At 42.7% G+C, this 25,754-nt stretch overlaps 1 protein-coding gene across 4 annotated transcripts in view; it reads right to left on the bottom strand.

Moving 5' to 3' along the window:
• Positions 1 to 25,754, bottom strand: part of SETBP1 (SET binding protein 1) — a 616,780-nt gene that overhangs the window by 71,035 nt on the left and 519,991 nt on the right. The gene's annotated exons all lie outside the window — the stretch shown is intronic.

The following is a 25,754-nucleotide window of genomic DNA, read 5'->3' as shown; positions in this document are numbered from 1 at the left end:
AATGTGAAGATAGAATGGTGCCATTTATTCTAGGACGGCTTGCTTTCTACCAGTGGCGTAGCCAAGGGTAGGCCTGCGCCCACCCACTTTGGGCTCAGGCCCACCCAGTAGCAGCACACCTATGATGTGGCTGGCAGGGATCCCCAAGCCCCACCAGTCAAACTCCCAACAATTGTCTCTCCTGCATTCCTTTTAAATAGCAGATCTTCACCTGCAGCAGCCCCACAGCCTTCCCTCTGATGCCTTTCTGCCTATGCAGAAACAGGAAGTTGCATCAGAGGGAAGGATGTAGGGTCAACATGAGCAGTGTGTATTAGCTGCTACTCGCCACCGGTGAAAATCTGCTATTTAAAAGGTATGCAGAGGAGGGGGGAATCATATGGCACGCAGGCAAGAGAGAAAGAGACCAAATCACTTGAGGGACAAGGCAGAGTTCTTCTGCTCACCCATCTTGGGTCCAGGCCCACCCAAAATTGGGTGTCTGGCTACGCCCCTGCTTTCTACTAAATAAAGTTTAGATGGATAATATTCTTTTTCAGCCAGCTTTTTAGTGTTTTTGCTTTAAATCCTCCATTGCTGTGATCGGATGGGTTTTGGTGGCATCTGACATCACAAATATTTTACGAAGTGGCCATTTTTGTTTGTTTTTCATGCTGTTACTACAGCAGCTTTTAGCACTTCGAATGAAGTAGGTTGTTTTGATATCAGAAATCTGTGCATATCTGCTACTTTTCATCGTTCGGCCTCTTTTTTTCTTTTGCAGAAGTCCTGAACTTTTGAGACAGCAACAGGAAATGCTGGCCAACGTCAGTTGGGGGACGTTTCTGGTTATGCGGGAGGAGGCAAGATAAGTGCAATTTGATTGTGTCTATATCATTTAGAAAGTTGTAAATTTTCATTGCATATGTAGACTCTGGCACTTGCATGCATGAAGTGTTTTTTTTGAAAGTGTTGAAGAGTTTTTAGCTCTGAAGTGGTTTCCCTGGAGCTCTTTGAGACTTTTTCAAACCACTATTATTAATATACCAGAGGATGTCTGATGCAGATTTCAATCTAATTGAGGATTGCATTTAAATTATATTTTGTGTGATTATTTTATCCTCTACCTATACATTGTTTCTACAGAAAAGCTCTTTACCATGAGGCAAATGTGTTCATACTAACGGGAATACACGTACTGCAATGCGCAGCCCATGCTCATTCCTTGCCATAGCTTGCCCATTTCCCTGGGAATTAGCATGTGCTGTCATGCTCATGCACTAATGGTGTGCATAATTCATGCATTTCAGTAATAGGGTCCTTAAATGATTTGGCTGATTGGCAGGTATGATAACTTTTTCAGTGAATGCCTGACTGTACTGAATTAAGATTTTGCCCTATATTATTAAATTTACAAGGTTATAGTATTTTTGGTTCCGCATTGTCTGAGATTATTCTGGTAAATGGTCCCTTAGTAAAAGTTAATTTCTCTCTTCCTTCTTTTGATTCAATATGATAATCCACCATATATTTATTTGCTTTCAAAAGTAAAGGCATGAAAAGACAGCAAGATGGGGGAGGATGCTCCCTCTGCCGCTTCTCATGCCAACTCCACCTGCCTATCTCTGACCAGACCAACTGGAGGATGCACAGCATCTCTTTACCCTTTTATCAGATACTGACGAGCTGCATAACCATGTGATCCTCTTACTGGAAGGCTTTCAGGCTTACTAGGGAACCCCCAGCATCCTTTCATCCTCTTGTTAGAGTATAGCAGGCCATGAGGCCTGTTTGCTTATCTGATCCTTAGGCAGTCTTGTCATTAATCTATGGGTCATCCCTTTTCTGGAATTCTCCTTGTGTGGGTCCCCCATTTCTTATTTTCCTGTTTGTCTGTGTCGGATAGCTTGTAAACTCTGTCAAGCAGAGACTGTTTCTTATGTATTTGTATGTAGCGCTGCATACATCTAGTGGGGTTGTAGAACAAGCTTGCTATAAAGAAACTTATTTTTGGACCCAACTGTTTTGTCTTCAAGTTTATCTAGAATGAAAATATCTTCAGAACCCCCTCCTCCCTGATTTCAAATTTAATAATTCAAAGTTCAATAATACTTCCAGTTAAGAGCCATACATGTTTGTGTTAACTTTTTTTAGTATATGAATTTTTGTTCATTGCTCTAATCTGAATTGAGATTTCAGGTGTGTAGTTGAAGTCAGCATAACTTGAAAAGCTAAGGGGGCCTTATACAAAAATGAGTTAAGCAGGTGAAGAGTGATTCTATAACTGGGCATCCGCATTTACTTGCTCCTTGTGCGCATAAGTTTATAGAATGCTCATGCCTAGATTGCCAAGAAATGTGCCTAAGTTACAGTAGTTGATAATTTATGAAAACAAAAAACTATAAAATAGAAGAAACAGTTCTCCTCAGGATAAAAGATAGAGGAAACAGTGGGGACGCAACCAAAAAAGGAAGACCAAAAAGACATGAGTCCTAGGAAAACTTTTGTTGGATTCAATAAAGGATTCTTATTTAAAAATCAAGTCTCTTTGGTCTTCCCTTTTTGGTCATCTCCATTACTTCCTCTTTCTATAATTTATGCATATAATTCAGTGCCCTGCCCATGTTCCACCCAGACTAATCTCATGTATACACCCACCTACAAACCACGCACCATCACATTTAGGTGCCATGTTACAGAATAACACATAGGCAGAGTATTGGCATTTATTTATTTGTTACATTTGTATCCCACATTTTCCCACCTATTTGTAGGCTCAATGTGGCTTACATTGTACCGGAGAGGCGTTTGCAGACTCCGGTGAGAACAGATACAAAGTGATGTTGTGGTAAGATGAAGTTCATGTGGCATAGCCACATTAGGGAAACGTACATCAAAAGAGTTGCGTTTTGTCCATTACGTACTTTAGTTTTGTTGTGTTGCAGGGATCAGGCATTTAAGTTGGATCGGTGGGGTATGCCTTTTTGAACAGGTTAGTTTTTAGTGATGTGTGTACATACGAGCATATATACAGGTAATTCATGTCATTTATGTCTTCCTGGTACCTAAATCTTGGCATCTTCTTTACGGCTGGCGTATGTGCGTGCACTTAAAATGTTAGTTGCCTTAATATCCAGTTATGCAAGTATTCTATCTTTTATAGAATAGGCTCCTATCATGCATCCTCTGGATGACTAACCGCAGGTGCCCAATAGAGTTGCCTGCATCTGGTTATGTGCTGCTGAAAATCTAGGGATCACCCGGTCAGCGAGAGATGCTCTCCTACTCAGTTATCTTCCACTGAATATCAGCCCCCTTATTTTAAAGTAGACCTAATAAAGGTTGTTTTTGCAAACAGTATCTCCTGGAGTGAATTTGAGGTTGTTTGGAGTAGGTGGAAGTGATTCTGGAGTCCCATTCCCTGTCCCTTAATATAACACAGACGTATGTAACTGTCAGTAGTCACTAGTGGACTCATGGTTTAGAAAGGGGGTGTAAGGGCTTCATTGATCAGTTAAAGAAAAGGTTAAGAACCCCTGCTTCAGTGCATGTTAAATAATTTCTATTAAGGAGAATGTGTAAAATGAACCAAAATAAACAAGGAAATTGTGGGGGGAGGCCAAATGAACAGAAGACGAAACAAAAAGTTTTGGCCCATGCACATCCCTAGTGCAAAGCTCTTCTTTAGCTCCCAAGAACACTACGGAATCCAACTGACTGTCCCCTTACATAGTGCGGCTGCTGTCGAACAACCTTCCTGGCACTAGAATGTGGTGCTAATTAGCATGACCAAATTACAATATGTGTTAAAGATTCCAGTGTACTTATTTAATGAGCTTCATGGGATTTGAACATGAGGCTCACAGTAGAAAGGGAAACCTCATAATTAGTTTCAATTAAGAGAAGTTCCTACGCAATATGACTATTGTTTGATGAACTGCGGAGAGGGAGAGAGAACTACCAAGCAGATACAAATCACTAACTAGCTTTGCTTCATATATTATACTTATTTTCTTCTTAATTAGCACCGATTGGCTTATGATCCTCATTAATGCAAAGGAATTTGGAATGGTATACAATGGTATGGCATGTTGTGCAACTGCTAAATCACTGCTAATTGTTATTTACACAGGGACTGCCTATTAGCATTAGCAACACAATAGTCACTTCCAACTAAGCTAAGGGAAATGGACAGAGATCACAACAGGGAAATATTTGCCCTGGAAGAGCCAAATCTGCCGTGGATATCAAATGACGACTTTGGATCAGTCCGCTACTATTTTTTTTAGTGTAGCCAGCGGCTACTGTATCCTGCTCTTGTGGGGGTTGGAGCCATGGAGTTGAGTCGCAGGAGGCAGCTTGGAGTGCAGAAGACCAACCTCAAAGCTGAGGTGCGGAGCATGCACAGTGAAAGCCATGGGAGACTGCAGAAGCGTCAGGAGCAGAGCTGCTGATGGCAGACAGCCTTGGCCGAATGGGAATTGCAGCAGGAAAGAAAGCAGCGATGCGGAGGTGGTCACAATTGCTCCTGGGACACTATAGCAGTAGGTTTCCTTATGCTGTAAGCTAAGGTAGGCCTGAGCCAGCCTGTCCTGAAAATGGTGACTGGGCTACAAATTTGTTAAATAACATATATACATTCATCAACTTCATAAATTTGGAGTGGACATCCTCTACCTCCCTTGTTACAGGTAACCTACAGCCAGTCGAATTTTCAGGATATTCACAATGAATATGCATGAGACCTATCTGCATACACTGGACACTCAGCAAATCTGTCTCATGTATTTTCATTGTGGATATCATGGGCACCCAACTAACTGTGAGGTCACCTTGACCAGCTCGGGAAGCCCTACCTTCCACAAGTCATAATTTGCCCTGACATGTAATTTATTTTCATAGCGTTAGAATTTGCTTGACTTAAGTGTGGTAAAGTTTTACATTTACCACACGAGAGATACAAAAATGTACATGTGGTGAGTACAAAGACTATAAGTCATTCCCACTTTTCCATGTGCCAGTGACAGCTGTCATTAGCAGCTCTGTCTCCTTAGTGACCACCCTGAAAATCCTTCTTCCTACCCTTTAAGCACGGTATTTTCAGGGAGGGTCACATTAAGAATTGAAGTTTCCAAGAAAAGAACTATTTGAGGGGGTCTTTTACCAAAGCTTAGCTTGAGTTACCTGCAGCAGGGACCATTTTATTCCAATGGGACCTGCTGCAGAAATTGCCTTAATGTTTCTTGATTGCATCTAAACACTTCTATTGGATTTCCTGTGTTATTTGCCTTGAGTATAAAGAGACCTGGGAGGAAGGACCCAATCAGCTGGGATATTTGCTTCATATATATTCTCTCACTGATTATATGTAGTGATCCTGCTGTAAGCAGCAGGGCCGCCGAGAGACTGGGCCGGGCCCGGAACAAGACCGCCCTCGGGTCCCCCCCCCTACCCGACGTCGCCGGGCCCCCTCCACCCGCTACCGGGCCCTCTCTCCACCCCCAGGCCCTCTGAACTAACCTTTAAGCGCCTCCCTCACCTTCGCAGCAAGCAGCGGCAGACCTCTCCTTCCTTCTGTGCCCCGTCCTCGTGGACGTTACGTCAGGCGAGGGCGGAACACAGAAGGAAGGAGTGGCCTGCCTGCTTGCTGCAAAGGTGAAGGAGGCGCTTAAAGGTTAGTTCCGGGAGCGACAGCGGGCCTGTCGGACTGCAGCAGCGCCGGGCCCCCCCGGAGGCCCGGGCCTGGGGACTTTTGTCCCCTCTGTCCCCCCCCTCTCGGCGGCCCTGGTAAGCAGGGGCGTAGCCAGACTTCGGCGGGAGGGCGGTCCAGAGCCCAAGGTGCGGGGGCACATTTTAGCCCCCCCCCAGCGCTGCCAACCCCCCCCCCCCCGGCACCACGCCCCTCTCTCGTCTCTTTTCACACACCCCCGGCGCTGCCGCCCCTCCCCCTGCCGCCGCCAACCCTCCCCCGTCACGTACCTTTGCTGGCAGGGGTCCCCAACCCCCGCCAGCCGAAGTCCCCTTCAGCGCCGGTCTCCGAGTCCGGCGCGTTTGCTGATATGGATTCTGTTTCTTTGAGTCCTGACATCCTCCACGTTCCTACAAGCAGGATGTCAGGACTCACAGAAACAGAATCCACATCAGCAACGCGACGGAGACCGGTGCGGAAGAGGACTTCAGCTGGTGGGGGTTGAGGACCCCCACCAGCAAAGGTACCTGACGGCGGCGGCGGGGTTGATTGTGGCGTGGAAGGGTCGGCGGTGGCGGGGGTGAAAGCAGGGGGCCAGCTCTAAATCTACGAGGGCCCATGCCCCCACCTAGCTACGCCCCTGGCTGTAAGCTTCAGCTTGTTAGGTGAAGCATTTATCTTATGCTTAATGCCTTGCAGGAACCATCAGTGTGACAGTACCTACATTTAGGTGCGCCTACTTACACTATGTCAATAGTAAGCATAAATGTGCACACTAAGGACTAGATTCTATAACTGGCACCTAAAATATCAGTGCAAAAAAAAGCACTTACCGTTATTCTATTAACTGCGCTTAAAGCTAGGTGTGTGGTTTATAGAATAGTGCTTAGTGCCGGGAACCATGACTACATTTAGGCATGACCATTTACACCAATGAAAACCTGGTGTAAATCCCACACATAAATTAGGCACAAACCCACCTAATTCGATAACAATGCGCATAAATTGCAGGAATGCCCCCAAATTGCCCATGCTCCTCCCATGGGCACTCCCCTTTTTCAGTTCCATGCACTAGAATTTACGTGTACCTCTTTATAGAATACACCTAAAAAGATGTGGGCATAAATTCTAATTATTGCCAATTACTCATGATAATTACTGATTATTGCCTAATTACTGGCAATGATTGGCTCATTATTCATCCTGAAAACGATCTACGAACTAACCGACTTCCGCAAACTATTGAAGACTCATTTCTTTGAGAAGATCTATTGCAAGGATCAAAACACATGGAGTCTATACACACTAATAGAAATGCATCAATACACTCTCTTCTGAGTTCTCTCCCCCCGTATTTTCACCACACTTAAAACTCTACCCACAGATAAAATTGTTATACCCTAATGTTCTCTTGCTATTGTTTTATCGCCCTATCAATTCCCCATTGTTACATTCCATTGTTCTATTCCCCAAATGATATTTTGACTTTGACTTTGTCTTCCCATAACTCTTCACAATGTAACCCATAATCGTACTGCAACAAATTGTATTTCCATCATTCACAATGTATTGTAAGCCACACTGAGCCCGCAAATAGGTGGGAAAATGTGGGATACAAATGCAACAAATAATAATAATTAAGTTGCACGCACAAACTGGACACATACCCAAATTTAAGCACGCAGCTTAAAGTACCATACATAGAATCCGGGGGAAGTAAATGTAGTACTTTAGTGTATAAATGACAGTATTCTATAACTAAACAAAAAAAGAAGAGGATGCAACATGAGTCCAACAGGTGGCAATAAAAGTAGGGTAACACAAGGAGAAATTAGGCCTTACCTGCTAATTTGCTTTCCGTTAGTCCCTCCGGCCCGGCCCAGAATGTGACTGATGGGTTGTGCACGCCTTCCAGCAGGTGGAGACTGAGAACTGTGACTCTAGAGAGAGAGCCAATAAGAGCCCTTGCCAGCTAGAGAAAGATCCAGTAATCTCAGTCTCCAGCAGGTGGGAGATGGTGAGCCCTTCAGTCTCATTCCTTGCTATCTCTCTTCTATGGTTTCTTTCTGTTTGGTTTGTTTTTAAGGCTTATCAGAGGGTTCGTCTGTGTAGGGAATTAAGTCCGGGCTGTGCATCCGAGGTTTTGCCTGTTGGTGGAGGATGAGGCCCGTGGGGGGTCTCTTACAGCATCGGGGGTGTCACACTCGGATGGCCATTTCTGTTACCTAGTATTCTATAACTTACATGTATAAATGTTTGAGACACCCATAGCCTGTGCGCGCCTTCTTGCATTTATGTGCTATACGACAACTTGCATGCTTACTACTACTACTTATCACTTCTATAGCGCTACGAGGCATATGCAGCGCTGTACACCATATATGTAAAGACAGTCCCTGCTCAAAGAGCTCATAATTTAAATAGGACAGGCAAACAGAACAACTAAGAGGTAAGGGAATTAAAGAGGTGGGGATAAAAGGGTACAGGGCAAGTGAGTAGGGGTTAGGTGTCAAAAGCAGCGTTAAAGAGGTGGACTTTTAGCCTGGATTTGAAAACGGCCAAAGATGGGGCTAGACGTACAGGCTCAGGAAGTCTATTCCAGGCGTGAGGTGCAGCGAGATAAAAGGAACGGAGTCTGGAATTAGCAGTAGAGGAGAAGGGGTCAGACAAGAGAGATTTATCCACAGAACGGAGTACCCGAGGGGTAGAATACTGTTGAGCATGCGTATAGAATTCACTGGGTTAATGTAATATTTACAGGTGCAAGCGTTGGTATTCTATGATCTTAGCACATAAATCTTAGGGCACCTTTATAACAAGCTAAGGTTAGATTTACATGCTAAGGCAGGGTGTTACTGCTTTGTTCACCTTAGTAAAATTGCCCCAAGAAAACTAGATTTCAGATGGAAAAGCTTCTATACACTGTCAGCTAGCACATTTGCTTATTTCCGATCTGACGAAGAAGGGCAACCTTCGAAAGCTAATCAAGAAATGTATTAAGTTATGGCCAATAAAAAAGGTATCATCTTATTTTCTTTTCCATGTTTTATTTTGTTTGACTTCTGTTGATAACCTTAAGAGTGGACTAACACGGCTACCACACTCTACTTAAGATGGAAAAGCAAAACTAGCAGGCTCCGCGTCAAAACAAAACAGTACATTCTTCCGAGCTCATGGGTTTAGCACAGCTTCCTAAGAGAAGGTGCTGCCAGTGTTAACATGGGCACCAACACATTGAAAAGGAGCCCCAGAGAATGCACAACATGGCATGCAGGAGCTTTGCAGCTCTTTTTAAGTGGTATTTTAGGCTGCACTGTTAACTCGCTTTTTACATGAAAGCATGGAGCCAAAGGTAAAAGGATGAAGCATGAGCTAAATGGCTTTGAAAATAAAATCCTCAAAGCAGATTAGCATTAATCCCACAGATGTCAAATATGGATTACAAAAGCAATTACCGACAAATTGATCAAGCTACTGGTTAAAGGTAAATTGTTCATTGTGCTTGAAACTGAGGCTCTGAGTGATCCTTAAACTGCATGCTACATTTCTGAGAACTAATTCAAAGCTGCCTAAGGGCTGACCACAATGCTTTACTTACTGGACTTACATAAGAAATGTTAACCAATGTTAATGGGATTTATACTTATTTCTTGTGGGTTTTTTTTCTTTTAATGTTCGCTGTTTTGCACCATAAATTGACTTTAATGACCACAAATTGTACGTATCCATGTGAGGCTATTTAAGATTTTGCTTATCCATGAGTTATATTGGGCTTCAAAATCGGGCTCGAAATAAACTGTAACTTCCCAGGAAATTGACTATTCTGTCCTGAAATAGGTGTTCATCCTACAGACGTCACAAAACAAAGCAAAAATGCACAAAAGAACCGTCAAGATTGGGACAATCATGTGTTGTTTATTCAAAAAAGACCCAACACAGGTCGTGTTTCGGCAGCAGTACACCTGCATCAGGGGTCAAAAACTGTTCCAAATTCTATAATGAATACTGCAGACAAATCCTTAACAAACAATACAGAAATTTTAAAATGTAAACAAGCGTCTGCACAAATGCCGAAAATAACAGCAACAGTCTTAATTGTGCGAAACCCTGAGAAACGCCATCACTAGATAAGTGCCGCCAAACTGAAAAAAGGGGCCTTTCCTCATCCTAAGTTCTCTGCATTTTTTTCTTGAATTTTTTTATCCATTTAATATTTTGAAAAGCATCTACATATAAACCCACATACATGGAAGTAAGCCAACTGGCTCTCCTCTTCAACTGACAATTGAAATCAACACGTTAAAAATACACCCACTGACATTTAAACATCACAGTCAGGACTGAATACAAATGCCAACCACGGTACTTAAATCTATACCCATGTAATCCCCTGGTAAGTTGTTTGGAAATGTCCTCAGGGAATTACTAGACCTGATGTGGAACTCTCCAGATTTACCGGAGGGGGGGGGGGGGGAGGGAGAACAACATGAGCAGGAGGGTGAGAGAGCCCAGCCCAGAGGGAGGTTTAGGGAAGAAAGAGTGACAATGGGTGTCATAGTTGGGATGGAGTTGAAAGATGATAAAAGTGATGGTATTAGTAAGCACATGGTCTTTGGTTGCTGTTACCCCTACTAGGACCCGTGAAGAGAGGGGATATACTGGTGAGGCCCAATAACTTAGGCTGAATAAAGAGGAAGTTTTTACCAATAAAAGCATTAATTGTGAGGAGTGGTGGGTAGAAAGGGTTAACCCAGAGGCAGCAGCTCATGGAAGTGCTCCTCTGGAGGGAAAGGAAAGGAAGGGACAGACAGGTTGGTCCTGAGTGAGTCTGGTGGTTGGGTAAAAGCCTGGCAGGACAGCATTTTCCAATGTGCGCATCTGATACTATTCTACAAGGTAAGTGCGTGCTAGGCAGAACGCCCACGATATGCCCATGCCCCGACCTCTGGTACAGCCCATTTGCTGTTATATGCCATGTGACTAGTATGCCAATTTTATAGGATTGTGCCTAACACATGCGTGTGTAAACACAACAATTTTGTAAAGTAGAGCGAGTAATAGGCACCTAATTGATAGAATTGCCCTTCTTCTGCTGACTGTTGGGACGTTCCCAGCACGTTCCTATATAGTTACAATAAAAGATTCATTACTCTGCAGTAAGTGCAGTTGTAGGTTGGGTGAATGCCCTTACTGAATCCTGTAATTAACTGCCTCTCTCTATGAAAATTTTGCTGGTTGTTATCCATATCTTGGTTTTTCAAAATTATGTTAGTGTGAATTAGAACTTTTTAACATGTGGTAATCAATTGTAGGTACGTTGATTTGTAGGTTAACACGTTAAATTGATTTTACGCACAGAACAACTTTTAAGGTGTGTTAACAAGCCAAATGCTAACAAATGCAGATTCCTAGCATTTAATAGGTATTTTTGTAAGGCAGTACCTACTTTAAGCGGGTTACATGTTATTTTATATTGAAACATAGGTGTAAATGCCCATGCCTAGATTAAGTGCATGTGTATACGAGTGCATTTTATAATCAATAGGCATAATTGCAAAATCTGTCCACGTTACCTAAACTCAACTCTTGTACATGTCATGCCTACTTTTAAAGTGTGCACCATCAATGGTTATGCCAGCTGGAATTTTATCACAGACCATTTACGCACTTATAGGGCCTCATACACACAAAATGACTTGATAACATTATTTTTTTTTTCTTTCAGTTGATTGGTGCTGTTGGATTGATGGTGTCTTTTAATCCCGCAGCCATCTCCTCCACTGCTAACTCCAGACTCCGTTCCTTTTATCTTGCTGCACCATATGCCTGGAATAGACTTCCTGAGCCGGTATGTCAAGCTCCATCTCTGGCCGTCTTCAAATCTAAGCTAAAAGCCCACCTTTTTGATGCTGCTTTTAACTCCTAGCCCTTATTCACTTGTTCAGAACCCTTATTTCATCATCCTCACTTTTTTTTTTTAATTTGTACCCCACGCTTTCCCACTTATGGCAGGCTCAATGTGGCTTAGGTACTTATTTGTACCTGGGGCAATGGAGGGTTAAGTGAGACTTGCCCAGAGTCACAAGGCGCTGCCTGTGCCTGCAGTGGGAATCGAACCCAGTTCCCCAGGACCAAAGTCCACCACTCTAACCACTAGGCCACTCCTCCACTCCCTTCCCTTGTCCTGTTTGTCTGTCGAGCAGGGACTGTCTCTTCATGTTCAGATGTACAGCGCTGCGTACGTCTAGTAGCGCTATAGAAATGATGAGTAGTAGTAGTAGTAGTTTCATGTTTATGAAGGTTGAAAAGTTATACATATGGCTCCGTCCTGAAGCAGCAAGGAAATTTGTAAAACAAGAACCCTTGTTGGGTGTTTAAAGCGGCATGTCTTCCAGTTGGACTGCAGGGAAACAGTCTATTCCAGTCATCATGGAGCTGGCGGGCCTTCAGTAGTAATGACTGTTGGAGTGATGCCATTGAATGAGACTGTGGAAAAGTGAGACAGTACTACAAAAGTACATAAGTAATGCCATACTGGGAAAAGACCAAGGGTCCATCGAGCCCAGCATCCTGTCCACAACAGCGGCCAATCCAGGCCAAGGGCACCTGGCAAGCTTCCTAAACGTACAAACATTCTATACATGTTATTCCTGGAATTGTGGATTTTTCCCCAAGTCCATTTACTAGTGGTTTATGGACTTGTCCTTTAGGAAACTGTCTAACCCCTTTTTAAACTCTGCTAAGCTAACCGCCTTCACCACGTTCTCCAGAAACAAATTCCAGAGTTTAATTACGCGTTGGGTGAAGAAACATTTTCTCTGATTTGTTTTAAATTTACTACACTGTAGTTTCATCGCATGCCCCCTAGTCCTAGTATTTTTGGAAAGTGTGATTGTTCTCCTCTTAAGATAAGTGTTGGCAAATTTGCTTTTTTTGTTGTTATTGGAATTGAATTGAAATTTTGCATAACCCTTTCAGTTTTTACACATATACTCCTGCATTGGGGATCTATTTGGATTGATGGGGTAGGGGATTTTTTAGAATCAGTTGTTTTCTCCTATTAGGAGTTTTTTTACACTGATTCTTTTTTTCCCCTGAGTCTTCAACATGAGTAATAGCAACAGGATTACCAACATGGTAGAGGGTTCTTTATAGTAATATCTATGGTCCCATATTGGGAGTATTTGAGGTGTCTTTTGTTTAATTGATTCTCTAAGCCCTTTATATGTATGGAATGTATTGTGTGAAGTTCTATAAATGGATTCTATAAATGGTTTGAAAACCAATTTTTTCGATTTATATAAATGATTTGAAGTTTTCAAACCCAATTTTTCCGATTTAGTTACTACTTGATAAAATTACCCTATTTGTCTAAATGATGGTGAAAATGCCACCTCTGGAAACGTGCTTGCTCTGGTGGTACTTGGAGGGGCATAATCGCAAGGGGCGCCCAAGTTTTCCTGAGGACGTCCCGGCGAAGAGGCGGGGAAACCCATATTATCGAAACAAAATGGGTGTCCATCTTTCGTTTCAATATTAGGGTCGGGGACGCCCAAATCGAGAAATCAAGGTCGACCTTAGAGATGGTCGGCCCTGATTTTCGGCCATAATGGAAACCGAGGACGCCCATCTCAGAAATGACCAAATCCAAGCCATTTGATTGTGGGAGGAGCCTGCATTCGTAGTGCATTGGTCCCCCTGACATGCCAGGACACCAACCGGGCACCCTAGGGGGGCACTGCAGTGGACTTCACAAATTGCTCCCAGGTACATAGCTCCCTTACCTTGTGTGCTGAGCCCACCCCCCCAGGACACCAACCGGGCACCCTAGGGGGGCACTGCAGTGGACTTCACAAATTGCTCCCAGGTACATAGCTCCCTTACCTTGTGTGCTGAGCCCACCCCCCCCCCCGAAACCCACTCCCCACAACTATACACCACTACCATAGCCTACATGTGAGTACAGTGGATTTCAGGTGGGTTTTGAAGGGCTCACATTTACCACCACAAGTGTAACAGGTGTGGGGGGGATGGGCCTGGGTCCGCCTGCCTGAAGTGCACTGCACCCACTAAAACTACTCCAAGGACCTGAATACTACTGTGATGGAGCTGGGTATGGCATTTGAGGCTGGCATAGAGGCTGGCAAAAAAATATTTAAAAAGTTTTTTTTAGGGTGGGAGGGGGTTGGTGACCACTGGGGGAGTAAGGGGAGGTCATCCCCGATTCCCTCCAGTGGTCATCTGGTCAGTTCAGGCCCCTTTTTGAGGCTTGGTCGTAAAATAAATGGACCAAGTAAAGTCGCCCAAGTGCTCATCAGGGACGCCCTTCTTTTTTCCATTAACGCCCATGTATTAGGCACGCCCAAGTCCCACCTTCGCTACACTTCCGACACGCCCCATGAACTTTGGTCGTCCCCACGACAGACAGCAGTTGATTTACACCAAGTTTCAGTTGGTGTAAATCCTCACGACCAAAAGTCTGGCATGGAAATTGGCTCTAAGTGCTATTCTATAAACAGTGCCCAACACGGAGCGCCATTTATAGAATAGTACTCTGAGTGGATTTTTTTTCATTGTCATTTTTGAGCGCCATTTAGAATCTAGTCCTAAGTGACTTGTCCAGGGTCATAAGGAGCTATAGGGGGGAATCAAATCCAGCTCCCTTGGTTCTCGGCCCACTGCATTAACCACTCCATGTAAAATGACTGACTGGAGAGTTTTCCTCATGATTGATATGCAGGCCAATGGAGGGTTAGCGAGCCCTGTTCAGTAGCCTGTGGAAGATTTTGCATACATCCTCTCTTCTCCTTGGTGAATAGGAATCTCAGCTTCTGCATATCAGGTGGCACTGAAACACTCTCCAGTTAACACAGGATATATTTCTTAATGTCTCAGGTTCAGAAATGAGTAACACCTGAATTAGTAGTATCTTCACTTTCTACACAAATTTGAAGCTGATGACTAATTCCAAGGTAACTGCATGAGGTGGGTGTTGAAGAGATGGCAGATTGCGTTATTCTTAGAGCTTAAGGACAAAAGCACTTTGTGTTGATATCTATTAATACACCGGGGCATGTTGAAGGGTTTTTTTTTTCAAGTGTGTTTAAAGGATGAAATGATTACCTTGAAACCTACAAAGGAACAAGCTGGTACATATTAGAAAATCATTTCATTAGTTCTATCACCAATGTATGTTCTCTTAATCTTTACTATTTTACGGATGCTGCTGATAGATAAATCATAAAATAAGGGGTCCTTTTACTAAGCTGCAGTAAGAAATGGACTTAGCAGATCTTTATGTGGGTCTTTCCATGCGCTGCCAGTGGTTCCCAAACCTGGTCCTGGAGGCACCTCAGCCAGTCAGGTTTTCAAGATATCCACAATAAATATTCATGAGAGAGATTTGCATACAGTGGAGGCAGTGCATGCAAATCTCTCCCATAAATAGTCATTGTGGATATCCTGAAAACCTGACTGGCTGGGGTGCCTCCAGGACCAGGTTTGGGAACCACTGCACTAAGTCCATTTCTTGCACGGCGTGAAAAAGGGCTATTTTCTATTTTGTCAATACATGCTTGTATGTTAATGTTATCATTAAGGTGCGGCCATAAAAAAAAATTTGCTGTGCGAGAACTTACTGTCACCATGGTCTTTATCTTTCATCATATTATAAATCAATCCTTGTCACAGGGTTCACTTATCAGAGTACCAAACTTTGGTATTCTCTACCAAAGCAATTAAGGTACTTAGAAGATTATCTGAGATAAATTCCGTAAATTACTAAAGGCTTTACTATTAAGTCCATATCTTATCAAAAGACAATAAACTAATGTTTCTGTCTCTCTTATATGTTTTAACATACCCAATACTCTAGCCTAGCTTTATGACAAACACACAATTAATCCTAATATGTTAAATGTTACAATTATCTGACTATCATATTTTTTATGCTCTTCTTGAGTGTAAGCCACAATGAACCTGAGCTTGTATGGAATAATGTGGGGTACAAATGTCATAAATAATATAAAATTAAATTAACACACAATAAAATAAATTAAATAAATAACTATGTTTCTATATTTCTAGCACATTCTTTATAGTAATGAATGGGTTTCTTTCCCAGAGCTGACTTATCTATCAGGTAGACTAAGCAATCACTTAGAGCACAGCAGTTCCAGGGGTGGTCCCTGGGCTTCACAATGCATACATATACAGGACTCTGCCTGATGACTAATTCCAGCACCTCCTATTGCGGGCAACGTACAAAGAATGTGAGGGGATTAAGGGAGGTTAGCACCAACTAGCCAAACAAGGAGTCTCTCTATTGCTTACATTGTAACATATCTTTAAAACCAAGCGTTCTACCTCAACTGTTAGGTGGCTAATATAATGCCAATATTCAAAAACAGTTCCAGGGTTGGCCCAGGAAACTATAGTTTGGTGAGTCTGATTTTCGAGCCAGGCAAAATGGTATAGGCCATAATAAAGTACAAAATTACCGAACATATATATTAGAATGGTTTGATGGGACAAAGCTAATATAGATATAGCCAAGAGAAGTCTTGCCTTACTAATCTGGTACATTGTTTTATCTATTTATTAGAATTTATTTACTGCCTTTTTGAAGGAACTCACTCAAGGTAGTGTACAGACAGAATAAGTCAAAGACAGGCAATAGACACAACAATAAAAATATTCAAATGACAATACAAGGTACTGCATAGTATGCTACAATACAGTGTCAACACAATATGTAATAAAATATTTTAATAGACAGTATAAGGTATAAGCAAAGGTGGAACATATAGATAGAAAATACAGAGCCACAGGAGTTGAAAAATAGGAAGACTAATTTAGGAAAGTTGCACACATCAGAAAGGTGCTTGAATATTATCTCAGCTAGGGTAGAAGTGGGTAAACATGTCCTGCTACAGTATATGCAGCCAGTGTCTCTCCATATGTGTGTGTGACTAGCAAGTTAGTTACTTTTTACATTAAAGGCCTGTGTGAAGAGCCAAGCTTTCACTTGCTTTCTGAAGTAGAGGTAGTCTTGTGTTAAGTCAGGTTCAATGGGTGTGAGTAGATGCATGTCATCCACCTAGATGTAGACCTGAGTGTCAATTGACTGAATCAGCTCAGCTAGCTGCTTGAGGTAGATATTGAACAGAATGGGTGACAGTATCGATCCTTGTGGTACCTCACAGGTCAATGCCCATGATGGCAATGAGGTGCTGCTTATAGATAGGATCTGAACCAAGCAAATACCTGTTTCAGAAGACATGATAGCATGATATCGTGATCCACAGTGTCAAAAGCTGCTGAGAAATCCAGCAGTACTAACACCAAGGAAAATCTCCAGTCTCGGTTTCTGTTAAGGTCAACCAGATTGATATGGATCTAGCCAGTTTCTCTACTAGCCAGTCACTGAGTTGAACACTGACTGTTCTATAAGTTTTCCTAGAGATGGGATGATAGATAATGGCCGATAACTTTCAAGCTTGACCTGGTCAAGGTTGTTCTTCTTTAGCAAAGGACACATCACTGCCTTTTTAAAAATGCTGTTAGTAGTTGCCCATTAGAAGGGAAGGTGTCCATGATTTTTGAGGCGCTTTCTATAAGGCCCCTGCTTGCCTGCTGCACTATCTTTGATGGGCAGGGGTTGAGGGAGCAGGTAGTTGGTTGAAGGCCTCTTAGGATTTTGTCAAGGCCCCACTCTTATCTGGTTAAAAGAGTCCATATGTCTGTGTCAGGAGGGGGTGAGTTTGTGTGCACATGGTAAGCTATCTGGAGACTGTGTGGGACTGTCTGTAAATCCTAGTGAAGACTTCTGATTTTGTTGGCAAAGTATGCAGCAAAATCGCTGCAGTTCAGTTTTGACTGGGTAGGCCGGTTCTGTTGCAGGGGATGCAACAGGCTGTTTACTAAGCTGAACAGGTACTTGGTTGAATTGGCAGCCTGTTCAATGCACTGAGAGAAATATTGTTTATGTTGGCTGCTGCTAAGGCTTGGCGGTACTCTGCAATGTATTTCCTACAATTCAGCCTGTCCTCATCCAGGTGAGATTTATTCCATCTCCTTTCCAGATTCTGTCCTTTGCGCTTAAGGGTATCAAGTTTTGGAGAAAAGAAAGATGAGCATTTGTGAGTAGGTCATAAGATCTTTTTTCAGTGGTGCCATTTTCTCTAGATTCTTAGTGACATGTGTATTCCAAACATCAACCTGCTCTGACACTGTAGTTGTCTTTTCATCCACGTGTGAATAGTCCAAGGCCCCTAGGAAAGTCTCAGCAGTCAGCTTTTTCATGTCTCTGATCTCTTTCCAAACTCTGGGAGGTACCACTTGTTTCAGGTGGTCACTTAGAGAAAAGTTAATTAGAAATTCGTCTGCCCATGATAGGGGTGTTATTTCAATACTGCTATCCTGGTATTCTGGGATGTCAACCTCTTTGTAGAATACCAAATCTAATATGTCATGGAACAGGAGGCAATGTTCCATTGTGCACTGATAAAATACAAAACTGAAAGTATGGTTAATTTCCTAAAAGAAAAGTCCATAAGCCATTATTAGGGTGGGCTTCGGAAAATCCACTGAGGAATAAGAAGTGAGGTGATCAAATTTGCTGATGACACAAAGTTATTCAAAGTTATTAAATCACAAAAGGACTATGGGAAATTACAAGACCTTATAAGAAGGGGAGACTAGGCATCCAAATGGCAGATGAAATTGAATGTGAACAAGTGCAAAGTGATGCATGTAGGGAAGAGCAAACCAAAATATACCTGCATGATGCAAGGTTCCTACACTAGGAGTCACCACCTATAAAAAGCACGATGCATTAGGAATTATTAGGAAAGGAATGGAGTATAAAAGAAGAGAACATTATAATGCCACTACAACACTCCATGGGGCAACTACACCTCAAATATTGTCTGCAATTCTGGTCACTGCATCTCAAAAAAGATGTACTGTATTAGAAAAGGTACAGAGAAGGGCAACAAAAATGATTAAAGGGATGGAATAACTCCCCTATAATGAAAGACTAAAGAGGTAGCACTCCGACTTAGAGAAGAGACGGCCGAGGTGAGATATGATAGAGGTCTATAAAATCATGAGTAGAGTGGATTGGGTAGATGTGAATCACTTGTTTACTCTTTCCAACACAACAAGGAATAGGGGACATGCAATGAAGTTACTAAGTACTGCATTTAAATAAATCATAGAAAATATTTCTTCACTTAGGACTAGATTCTATATAGGGCGCCTGAAAAATCGGTGCCGAAAATATTTCTGCCCCGCTGTATTCTGAAAACTGGACCTAGATTTAGGCACGGTTTATAGAATACGCCTAGCAACCATTCCTGTGTCTAACTCTAGGCACATCCATTTACGCCAAGTAAAACTTGGTGTAAATACCAGCGCCTAAGTTAGAAGTGCAGCAGATATATTCTTTAACTGTGCGCGTAGGTTTTCAGAATGCTCATGGTCCACCCATTTCACATCCATGGCCATGCCCCCTTTTTGGCAGCACACATTAGAATTTACACACACCACTTTACAGAATACACCTAGTAAACCTTGTGTGTAAATTCTAAATAATGCCAATTAGTGTCAGTAATGCTTGTTAAGTGGCAATTATCAGCACAGATTGTCTTAAGTAATTAAACTGTGCACGTAAATCCAGAATACAACTGGATTCGTGTGCGCAATTTCGGTTGTGCTATATATAATCCTACGGGGGTTGATGTATAATTAAGCTCGGAATTCATTGCCAGATTATGTGACAAAAGTGGTTAGCATATCAGGGTTTACAAAACTTTTGACAAGATCCTGAAAAAAAGTCCATAAATTGTTATTAATGTGGATCTGGTAAATATCCACTTCTTATTCCTGGGATAAGAGACATAGAATCTATTTACTGTTTTGGGATCTCACCAAGTACTTATGACCTGGATTGGCCACTGTTGAAGATGGGACACTGGGCTTGATGGACCTTTGGTCTGTCCCAGTACGGCAATGCTTATGTATATAGGTACTTATATTGCCTGTCACGAAGAGATCAGGAAACAGAGGGGTCAATGTGCAGCAGATCAAGATTCCAATAACTTGTCTGGGATGGCAATATATATATACATATGTTTATGATTATTAGTTCTTGATGTACTGCAAATCATCAAATATCTCTGCAGTTTACAAGTACTAAAAAAATAAGTTCAAACCAGAAAAGAAAAAGAAAAACAGAATAGGTTTCTACAGGCAATAGAGCAGGGATAAGGGAAAGAGTGCTACAGGGAGGTAATAGGGTAAAACCAAGATCATCTGGTTTGATTTAATCCAAGGTATGGACATATAAATTACCCTGAAAAGGAAACTGCCTACAGTGCTATGAACATCACCCTACTTGACACAGACTGTCCTGAAGTAGATTCTCTTCTAATCTTAATTTCATGTGTAGGGGCAATCTAAAGAACTGGCATCACTGTCCTCAAGGCACATCGTCTCGTCTCAAAATGTAGTGAGCTGTACAGAGGGACTACAATCAGACTTTTTACATAGTAGTGCCCAGGGGCGTATCTGCGTGGGGCCTCAGGGGCCTGGGCCCCCGCAGATTTCGCCCTGGACCCCCCCTACCGCTGCCAACCCTCCCCCTCCGTTGCTCGCCTACCTTCGCTGGCGGGGGACCCCAACCCCCGCCAGCCGAGGTCCGCGTCCTCCTGCCGCTGCCGGCTGCCTTTGGTCCTTTAATTCTTCCATTGAAGCTGGCGCCGACGAAAGTTTCTTTTGAGTCTGACGTCGCTGCACGTTGTACGTGCAGGACGTCAGACTCAGAAATTGTTTCTGAGTCTGACGTCCTGCACGTACAACGTGCAACGTGCAGCGACGTCAGATTCAAAAGAAACTTTTTCGTCGGCGCCAGCTTCAATGGAAGAATTAAAGGACCAAAGGCAGCCGGCAGCGGCAGGAGGACGCGGACCTCGGCTGGCGGGGGTTGGGGTCCCCCGCCAGCGAAGGTAGGCGAGCAACGGAGGGGGAGGGTTAGCAATGGCAGCGGCTGGGGGGAGGGGGATCGGCAATGGCGGCGGCGGCGGCGGCGGCGGCGGGGGGGGGGCTATAATGTGCCCCCCCTCTCTGGCCCTGGCCCCCCCTACCGCCGCAGTTCAGATACGCCCCTGGTAGTGCCTATAAATTTTATAAGAAGTTGAGTGCTGGGATCTGAAACATTTTAACTGTCATGTGAAGATTTTGTCTGGAGGAGTAGCCTAATGGTTGGGGCAGTGGCCTGAAAACCAGGGCTGTGGAGTCGGAGCTGGAAGGAATTTCGGGTGGATTCAGTCAGAGTCAGTGAAAATGTATTGACTCCAACTTAAGCTTCAAAATAAAAACTTACAACATTATAACATATGGTAAATTTATGATTTTATACTTATCTATCTATCTATCTATCTATCTATCTATCTATATCTTTGTCCTTGATCTAAAACCTAGTATCAGTAGGAGCTGAAGTTGAACAGTAGAAAAACACTGAGGTGGCAGTAAGAGCTCCTGTGGTCCAGTGGTAGTTCCGAGTTTGTGGCAACCCTTTCATAAAAGGGCCCTTAGAACTTTTCTGTTTCTGTGAGGGAAAAATAATCTTAATCTTTCAGCCCTTAAGCACAAAATCCTACTACAGTCAACTAGCTGCTGCCAAGTTTTGAAGTGATGAAGACAAATTACTGCCTTAAAACAGGATCAGCAGTGTCTTTAATGGTCTGTTACAAAATATAATAATGATATGATGATGTCACACCATTAAATCAACAATAAAACAGTTGCAGTGTAGATAGATGAAAAAGCAGAAATGTGTTCACCAGTCTGACTTAAGATATAAATCTATTCAAATCTAAGCAGAGCACAGTGGAAAGAACTACCATGAAATTCTAGGAAACCCCATAAAAATTCAACTCAACAAAGCATGTAACTGTGAGGCTTAGAAGGTTGGGGAAGGAGTTGATTTATCCATTCTGAGGATGGAAAAGAGATTATAGTAAATAGCTATTTGGGTGTGCCTACAAATGAAATATTTGCTATTTAAAGTTGCCTAAATACACTCCACACAAAGTGGACCTCTCAAATATTGGGGCTCAGGGATACCCTTGAAGCTGGTGCGCAAGTAATTTATTTAAGGTTTGTGGCCAAAATGTACTCCTATTCTCCCAAAACTTCTGTCACCGTGTGCACAGAATAAAAGGATCCCCTAATGGCAGCCTTAAAAAAGTGTCAGGTCGATATTCAAAGCGATTTAACCGGCTAGAAAGAGCTCTTGCCAGTTAAATCACCTGTTCGGGGTTAACCATTAATTTTCAGCAGCCCTTAACTAGTTAGTTCAATATCAGTGGTTAGCGCCAAACTGAAAACCAGCTATTTTGGGAGCATTCTGGAGGCAGCGTCAGCAGATGGGGGTCTTTTACTAAAGGTTAGCTTGAGTTATTTGCAGCAGGCTCCATTTTATTCCTATGGGCCCTACTGCAAATAACTCAAGCTAATCTTTAGTAAAAGACCTCCTTGGCTGGTTAAGTGCTAATATTCAGCACTTAATCGGCCAAGGGTTAAGTATTCAGCCAGGGTAACCATATAAATAGGATCTTTATGCAGTAAGCAGAAACAGAAGACAGTCTACTGCAGAAGCAGAACAAACACCCAAACAGCAGCAGCAGCAGCGATCCAAGGAAGGACAAACACAGCAAGAGTATTGTAAGTAGTATACTGTCCTGCTTATAATCGAAAGAGAAAAACGCCTATATTGTGACCCAAATCGGGAGATAGACGTTTATCTCCCAAAAACGAATAAAGCGGTATAATCAAAAGCCGAATTTGGACGTTTTCAACTGCACTCCGTCGCGGATGTGGACAAAGTTGATGGGGGCGTGTCGAAGGCGTGGTGAAGGCGGAACTGGGGCATGGTTATCGGGCGATCAGAGATGGGCGCCTTTCGCCGATAATGGAAGAAAAATATGCGTTTTTAGCGAGAATTTAGGGCACTTTTCCTGGACCCTGTTTTTCCACGAATAAGGCCCCAAAAAGTGCCCTAAATGACCAGATGACCACTGGAGGGAATCGGGGATGACCTCCCCTGACTCCCCCAGTGGTCACAAACCCCCTCCCACCACAAAATATGCCGTTTCACAACTTTTTATTTTCACCCTCAAATGTCATACCCACCTCCCTGGCAGCAGTATGCAGGTCACTGGAGCAGTTATTAGGGGGTGCAGTGGACTTCAGGCAGGTGGACCCAGGCCCATTCCCCCCCCCCCCCACCTGTTACACTTGTGCTGGTAAATGGGAGTCCTCCAAACCGCCCCCCCAAATCCACTGTACCCACATGTAGGTGCCCCCCTTCACCCCTTAGGGCTATAGTAATGGTGTAGACTTGTGGGCAGTGGGTTTTGAGGGGGATTTGGGGGGCTCAACACACAAGGGAAGGGTGCTATGCACCTGGGAGCTCTTTTACCTTTTTTTTTGTTTTTGTAGAAGTGCCCCCTAGGGTGTCCTGGCATGTGAGGGGGACCAGTGCACTACGAATCCTGGCCCCTCCCACGAATAAATGTCTTGGAGTTATTCGTTTTTGAGCTGGGCGCTTTCATTTTCCGTTATCGCTGAAAAATAAAAACGCCCACCTCACAAATTGTCGAATAAAACATGGACGTCTATTTTTTGCGAAAATACAGTTCGGTCCGCCCCTTCACGGACCCGTTCTCGGAGATAAACGCCCATGGAGATAGACGTTTCCGTTCGATTATGCCCCTTCACGCCATACTTTTTTATTGTTATTTTTACTGCTGTAATTGTCTATTGCTCATTTTTAATTTATTCTTATTGTACACCACCTTGAGTGAATTCCTTCAAAAAGGCGGTAAATAAATCCTAATAAATAAAGGAAGGACAAACACTGCAAGAGTTTATCCAAATGTCAACTTTAATGGAAACAGGACCCAACCTGTCTGAGTTTTGGAACCAACTTGGTGGTTATTGACTTTTGGAACTGGACCAGAGCTTTTTCTATGTAGGAACTGCAGTACATACATTGAATCTATGAATGTATTGTGGAAAGCTATGTGATCCCTGACGAAGGTTCTTCCGAAACTTGGCCAGGTTGGGTCTTGTTTCCATTAAAGTTGACATTTAGATATACTCTTGCTGTGTTTTTCCTTCCTTGGATCGCGCTGCTGTTTGGTTGTCTTTATTCGGTTAAGTGCCGGTTAGGAACCTGTACTGTACGGTCACTTTGATTCATTGGGTAATACCAGTTGGGTAATACCGCATTGTAAAACAGTTATTTTTTTTTTTTACATCACATTTATATGATTCCATGCCAGATACTAAACAGAATATTTCTCTCCTTTTTATGTTCTTATGAGTAAAGAATCCTTTTAAGTATAATTGAAATTTCACTGGCATTTTTAATTAAAAGTGATCACATAATGGTATGGAAAAGCCAAAGAGGTTTTTAATTTCGAATTAAAGGCGTACAAAAGTTAGTCATTAGACCAGCAAGTGTGCTAATTCAATTAATTTTCTTTCAAAACATTAACTAATCTCACTGTGGTATCTGCTTATTTTAATAAAAAGCAGCCTTTAAGGAAAAAAAATCAATTATAATTAAGAATTATGATACCCTTTTTTTTTTTCAGATATAATCTTCAGTTTTTCATCTCTTTCCACTCGTTTCCCTCTTTGACAGGGGGTGAAATTTTAAACATGTTGGCATCCATGTACTGCTTTCCAGGGAAAAATTATAGGAAAGTAATATAGTAAGCTTGGTTAAAAAAACAGCTAACTTGTTTAAAAGGAGACTGGATAAAAATTGATAATCAATTTTTTTCTCAACTCTACTGCAGTCAGGACACAACTGAAGAAATCTAAGTGATACTTAATAGGCTTAAATAAAAATGCAAGTTGTTACTGAAGACATGCGACAAAATATCGCCGCCAGTCTGTCATCATCCGTTCTGTTTTTCAATGAACTACTGCTTTGATAAAATCTACTCAATTCAGTTACAGCAGACTGTTAAAGAGCAGCATATTCCCACTGTCAAACTGTGGACAACTTAGAAACGCATCTATATGATGATGCTGTCTTGCGTAACGATGCTTGTGGATTTCCCATAGATTTCTGCAGAAATCTGGGGGATGATTTTTTTTTTTTAATTTAATGCTAGAAACTATGGGGCCCTTTTACTAATCTGTGGCAAAAAGTGTCCTTAGTGTGCTCTGTGTTTTTTTTTTTCCTGTACACTAAGGCCATTCTTACTGCTGCAGTGAAAATGTCCTTTTTGTATTTTTTGTATTAATGACCATGAACTAATGTTGCCATTATGTGCGACTATTAACATTTTTTTTACTGCCAACAAGTTAGCATATAGTAATGTAGCTGTGCTGATAAATTACCGAGGAACACTTATTCTCCACCCCCTGAAAAATATATTTTTTAATATCTTTAGCACTGTTAGGGCCCTGTTTGCTAAGCGGCGCTATGAGCATTTTTAGGGCTCCTTTTACTAAGCTGTGTAGGCTCCTACGCGTGACAAATTGGAGTTACCACCCAGTTACTGCGTGGTCCTTGCGGTAATTTCAATTTTGGCGCACATCCGCTACGCACGTCTGAAACATCATTTTTATTTTCTGCCGCGCGTAGCGGAGGTGCACCAAGTGGCATCTGATGCGCATAGGTCATTACCGCCAGGTCTATGGCTGGCGGTAAGGTCTCAGACCCAAAATGGACGCACGGCAATTTTGATTTTGCCGGCTGTCCATTTTCGGCAAAAAAAAAAAAAAAAGATGCATTTTTTTGCAGACGCATTGAAAAATGCATCTGCGCGCCCCCAAAACCCATGCCTACACTACCGTAAGCCATTTTTCAGTGCGCCTTTGTAAAAGGACTCTTTAGTGCGCGATAAGGATTAGGATGTGCTAAATGCTAAGTCGCCCATAGGAACATAAGGGCGACCCTAGCGTTTAGCGCACGCTAAAAACGCTAGCGTGGCTTAGTAAACAGGCCCTTTAATTTGGTAGATACAACAGAATGTCTGAGCACATCCCATGGTACACCATT

This window comes from Microcaecilia unicolor, chromosome 2, assembly GCF_901765095.1.
Source record: "Microcaecilia unicolor chromosome 2, aMicUni1.1, whole genome shotgun sequence".
NCBI classification, from domain to species: domain Eukaryota; kingdom Metazoa; phylum Chordata; class Amphibia; order Gymnophiona; family Siphonopidae; genus Microcaecilia; species Microcaecilia unicolor.
This window is presented reverse-complemented; position numbering and strand designations above follow the sequence as displayed.